This window comes from Petaurus breviceps, unplaced genomic scaffold (assembly GCF_028583685.1).
Source record: "Petaurus breviceps papuanus isolate PSGF00001 unplaced genomic scaffold, PetGlider_PUasm1.0 77, whole genome shotgun sequence".
NCBI classification, from domain to species: domain Eukaryota; kingdom Metazoa; phylum Chordata; class Mammalia; order Diprotodontia; family Petauridae; genus Petaurus; species Petaurus breviceps.
In genome coordinates this window covers 17,166,411-17,172,796 of record NW_027186492.1, presented here as the reverse complement: position 1 = coordinate 17,172,796, position 6,386 = coordinate 17,166,411, and positions in this window count along the sequence as shown.

Sequence of the window (6,386 nt, the reverse complement as noted above, 5' to 3'; positions counted from 1 at the left end):
TTCTTCTTCTTCTTCTTCTTCTTCTTCTTCTTCTTCTTCTTCTTCTTTTTGCTTTCTGGAGTGGTGGGGAAGGTAGGGCAATTGGGGTTAAGTGACTTGCTGTAATGGTAATTTAATTTTGAATTTGAAGATCCCTTTGTGTTGGCAAAAGTAGCAGGTACTTAACACTTAGCAACTGATCAAGCCTCTGATTGGGGGAACAGAAGGTATGAACTCCTATCTCCTGTTAACTGACTTAACAGGAAGGGGTTGGCAGAAGGAAGTGAAGTAGGTAATACTGTGTATATAAGAAAAGCCCCAGAGAGGCACAGTCAGAATTTCCTTGAAACCAAGATCTGGTGGCAGAATAGCTACCAAAGAATGGAGAACTGAGTCCTGAAAACTGAAAGTCTTGGTGGAGCTTCTTCTGAACAGGAGCAGAGCCAGGAGGCCAGGAGGACAGGAGCCCAGGTGACTGAAGCATGACCAGGATGCTGAGACTTTGTTTATGGCTTGGTTGAGCCTTCAATTCCTTGGAACAGAAATGGTGAAGGAGCTGACATGGACCAGACCCTGTGAACGCCAGTGTGGAGCAGGACCTCCCCAGAGAGCTGGTCAAGCAACTGCCATTGAACCCAGGTAACAGTCTGTTGAATCTAGGTAGAATCTGGGACCATGGAAGGGGATCCAGGGAAGCTGAGAACAGGCCCCAAGTCAAGATGAAGAAAAGACCTCTCCTTGGGTACTGAGTAATTATGGAATTATAGTTTACTAGTGACCTAAGGGGTGGAGGGTTTTGTGCATGATACTTAGTAAGACTTTAATGAATAAGTGACTGATTTTACTTTGAGTACTTTGACTATTGTTACTTATAAGTGACTGATTGAGTTAATCAAGACTTTGCCCCAAGAGAGGAAGACTTTGACTGTGTACTTTGATACTACTGATAAAGGATTGATTGAATTAACTTAGGAGTGACTATTTTACTTTGAGACTATGTTGTGAATATTATATTGTGATTTTCCGTGATAAGTTGTAATATACTGAATGCTATATTTTGAATTATGCTATACCTTGATTTTCCATGGATGTTTTGCTTTTGTTATGGAATAGAGTGATCATTACACTGAGTAATCAGAATCTTAAAAAAAAAAAAAGCTGTTCATAGTAGCAGTTCTTCTGGAAAGGTTCTGTGCGTGGCACTACACTTGCCCAAGGTCACATGGCTAGTTTTTTGTGTTAAGTGTCTGAGCTGGGATTTGAGCTCAGGTCCTCTTGACTACAGGGCCAATGCTCTATTCACTGCGCCACCTAGCTGCCCCTAAAATGATCTTCTTTTTTTAAAAATTTATTTATTTTTAGTTTTCAACATTCATCTCCACAAGATCGTGAGTTACAATTATTACAGTTTTTTCTCTCCCTGTCTTTTCCCCACCCCAAAACAGCAAGCATACCGAATACCTCTTCTCCCAATCTGTTCTCTCTTATATCTTTCCCCTTAAACCGCCTAACTTTCTAGTAGAGCAAGATGGGTCTCTATACCCCATTACCTGTATATTTTATTTCCCAGCTGCATGTAAAAAAACAATTTTTAAACATTTGCTTTTAAAACTTTGAGTTCCAGATTTTCCCCCTTTCTTCCCTCCTCACCCACCGCCACTGGGAAGACAAGCAATTCAATAGATTGTACATGTGTTACCCAAATCTCCTCCATAATAGTTATATTGTGACAGAACAACTACATTTCCCTCTATCCTATCCCACCCCCCACCCACTCTACCTTCTCCCTCAACCACATTCCCCTTCAAAAATGCTTGCCTCTAACTACCCTCTCCCCCAATCTGCCCTCCCCTCTATCCTCCCCCTTCCTATTCTCTACCCCCCTATTATCCCATAGGGTAAGATACACAATTGAGTGTGTATGTTATTCCCTCCTTAGGCCAAATTCAATGAGCATAAGGTTGTTTCATTCCCTTTCACCTCCCTGCTCTTCCCCTCCATTGTAACAGTTTTCTCTTGCCTCTTTTATAAGAGATAATTTACCCTAATATCTCTATCTTTCTCCTTCTCCCACTATATTCCTCTCTCACCTCTCATTTTTTAGATATCATCCCTTCACATTCTACTCATCCTGTGCCCTCTGTCTATGTATACATGAACTTACAAATGCCCACAGTCACGTATATATTTAAATACACATAAATCCTCCCATACATACATATATACACACATACACATATATAATCCCTTCACCTATCCTCATACTGAGAAAAGTCTTATGAGTTACAATTATTGTTTTTCTACATAGGAATGTAAATAGTTCAACTTTAATAAGTTCCTTATGATTTATTTTTTCCTGATTACCTTCTCATGCTTCTTGTATTTGAAAGTCAAATTTTCTGTTTAGCTCAGGTTTTTTTTTTTAAAGCAATTGGGGTTAAGTAATTTGCTCAAGGTTACACGGCCAGTTATTTCTGGGTGTGGTGCTAAGTATCTGAGCCCAGATTTGATCCCCAAGTCATCCTGACACTGGAGCTGGTGCTCTTACTCACTGAGCCACCTGGCTGCCTCAAAAACTTCTTAATTACTTCTTTTTTTTTTGTCTTTTTGGAGGGCAATTGGGGTTAAGTAACTTGCCCAAGGTTACATGGCTAGTTGTGTGTGTGTGGGGGGGTGTTACATATCTGAGGCTGGAACCGAACTCGGGACCTCCTGATTCCAGGGCCAACTCTTTACTCACTGCACCACCTAGCAATCCCAGTTTAGGTTTTATCATCAAGAATGCTTGAAAGTAGGGGTGGCCAGGTAGCACAGCGAGTAAGAGCACCGGCTCCAGTGTTGAGAACACCTGGAGATCGAATCCTGGGCTCAGACACTTAGCACTCACCCAGAAACACCTGGCCATGTAACCTTGAGCAAGTTACTTAATCCCAATTGCTTAGGGGTGGCCAGGTGGCTCAGCGAGTAGGAGCACCAGCTCCAGTGTCAGGATGACCTGGATCAAATCCAGGCTCAGTTACTCAACACCACACCCAGAAATAATAACTGGCCGTGTAACCTTGAGCAAGTTACTTAACCCCAATTTCTTTAAAAAAAAAAAAAAAGAATGCTTGAAAGTCCTCTATTTCATTGAATGACCATATTTTCCCTTGTACCATTATATTCAGTTTGGCTGGGTAGGTAATTCTTCGTTTTAGTCCTAGCTCCTTTGACCTCCAGAATATCATATGCCAAGCCCTTCAGTCCCTTAATGTAGAAGCTGCTAGGTATTGTGTTATCCTGATTGTGTTTCCACGATATTCAAATGGTTTCTTCCTGACTGTTTGCAGTATTTTCTCCTTGACCTGGGTACTCTGGAATTTGGCTATAATATTCCTAGTTTTCTTTTTGGGATATTTTTCAAGAGGTGATTGGTGAATTCTTTCAATTTCTATTTTACCCTCTGGTTCTAGAATATCAGGGAAATCTTGCTTGATAGTTTCTTGAAAGATGGTGTCTAGACTCTTTTTTTTTTAATCATTTCTTTCAGGTAGTCCAATAATTTTTAAATTATCTCTCCTGGGTCTATTTTCTAGATCAGTGGTTTTTGCAATGAGATATTTCACATTACCTTCTATTTTTTCATTTGTTTGGATCTGTTTTATAGTATCTTGGTTTCTCACAAACTCATTAACTTCCAATTGCTCCAATCTAATTTTGAAGGTGTTGGTCTCTTCAGTGACTTTTTGAAATTCCTTTTCCATCTGGCAAATTTAACTTTTTAAAGCATCCTTCTCCTCATTGGCTTTTTGGGCCTCTTTTGCCATTAGTCTATTTTTAAAGTTATTTTCTTCAGTGTATTTTTGGGTCTCCTTTAGCAGGATGTTGACTTTTGTTTCATAACTTTCTTGTATCATTCTCATTCTTCTTCCTAATTTTTCCTCCACTTCTCTTACTTGATTTTCAATATCCTTCTTGAGCTCTTCCATGGCCCGTAACCAATTCACATTTTTCTTGGAGGATTTTGATGCAGGAGCTCCGACTTTGATGTCTTCCTCCCGCTCCATGCCTTGATCCTTTTTGTCCCCCAAAAAGGATTCTATTGTCTTTTTGTGCTTCCAATGCTTGCTCATTTTGGTAGCCAATTACTTGACTTTTGAGCTCTTTGCCACAGTATAACTCTGCTTCCAGAATGGAGAGAGCTATGTCCCAAATCACTGGGGTTTTTCTGCTGCTGGAGCTATTAGATGGGTGCCCTCTCTACAGCCCCCACATGCTCTGCCTCACTGGTCACACATCCCAAGACCACCATCCAAGAGCAGGATCTAGATCCAAGCAGGTCAAAGCAAGAGCACTTAGCCTCTGAATGGTCATTTGGTCTCCATACAATTTGCAGGCCAGGTGCTCTGGAAGCAGCCTCATGGTAGCAGATGTAGCCACATAGTAGTGGCTGCAGCAACTGCAGCCACCACACTTCCACTGCTTCTTGCTCCAGGGGAAACAGCCAGACCACACTCTTCTTTCCCCCCCTGGCCAACTAAGTTCCATGCTGATCTTTTACTTTGTCTTTGGCATTTATGAATTGATAAGTCTGGAAACCGCTTCAGCTGTTGGTGATTTACTCTCAAGAAGTCTGCTAGATGGTTCATATCCGGGCTCAGATACTCAGCACCACACCCAGAAATAACTGGCCGTGTAACCTTGAGCAAGTTACTTAACCCCGATTGCTTTAAAAAAAAAAAAAAAGAAGAAGAAGAAGTTTGCTAGAGCCGCAGCTCATTGGCACCACCCTGGGGCTAAAACCGGGCCTCAGGCAGGACTGTCCATGGCTCCCAGAGTGCTGTGATGGACCCTTCTTGCCAGCCTATCAGGCTTCCTTTGGCAGGAGATTTGTTTCTCTCTCACTTTGTGGGTTCTGTAGCTCTAAAGTTTGTTTAGAGTCATTTTTTACATGTATCTGAGGAGGTAGAAGTGGTAGTCACAGGGAAGTCCTATTTCTACTCTGCCATCCTGGCTCCACCCCCTAAAATAATCTTCTTAAACCACAAAATTTACTATCATTCTCCTGCTCAAGAATTATTAATGGTTCCATTATCTTTAGGATAAAACACTAACTCTGTTTGACATTTAAAGCTTTTCAAAAACTAGCACCAATCTATCTTTTGAGTATGTCATATACCATTTTCATGTACCTACCTTTCATCCAAATGGACCTAATCCCTATTTTCTGAAATCAAGACCCCATCTCCAACATGTACCCCTTTGCACAGGCTTTCCCTCATGCCCAGAATGCATTTTCTCTCCTCATTCCATCAATCAGTTCCTCTCAGCATCTTTAAGAATGATCCAGGCCAGTCATCCTAAATTCTTTTCCAGGCTCTGCTTCTGGCTTCCTTAACTTCACTATTAGGTCCCTCTACTTTTCAGCTCCCTTTTATGTATTATGTTCCCCCATTAGAAAGTAAGTTCCTAGAGGGCAGGGACTCTCTGTGTTATTTGTATCTCCAGGGCCTAGCACAGTGCCTGGTACATAGTAAGTGCTTAATATATCTTTGTACTAGATTAATATACCCTTGATTAGATTTTCTACATTTCTGCCTCTGAGAATCCATCAATACCTTCTAGGCTCAGTTTATGTGTCACTCTCTATGGCAGGCTTTTTTGGATCTCTTAATAGTTAGTGCTTTCTCCCTTCTCAAATTATCCTGGTGCTGTTTTTTTAAATCTATTTCTTGTCATTTGTAGGGGACCCTGTCAGCATGGTTTCTTGACAGTTTCAAAAAATCATGGAAACCAAAGAATTACAATTTATAGAATCACAGCATCTTTAGATATCACCTAGTTGAATCTTCTTATTTACCAAATGACATTAAGTCACTTACTTGCTCTATGTCACACAGCAATTGAGCAAAAAAAAATTAAATTTAACTTAAAAATATATATATAATATAATGTATATGTGTATGCATAGATATATATACACATATGTACATATACAATATCTATCTATATATCCATATATCTATTGCTATCTATACATATATCCATATGCATACACACAAATATACATACATACACATACATATCTGTGTATGTGTATATATGTGTGTATATATAGTATATATATGTGTGTGTGCATATGTATGTGTGTATGTATATGGCTATATGTGTATACATACACACAGTTTGCTTAGCTATAGCAATAAGACCAGAAGTCAAATCTAGGTCCATGACATCATGTTTTCTTTTTCGTTATTCCAGTAGGGCCTGATGACTCCAGAATAGATGAATTAAAGGAAGATGGTGGGGAATTCATAAGGATTAGCAGTAGGAAAAGGGAGCAAGGCATTCAAAGATGGAACAAAATGCTTTGTTGAAGTAATGGCAGAATTGAATTTGAAGGGAGAAAAATAATTAGGGGGAAATGG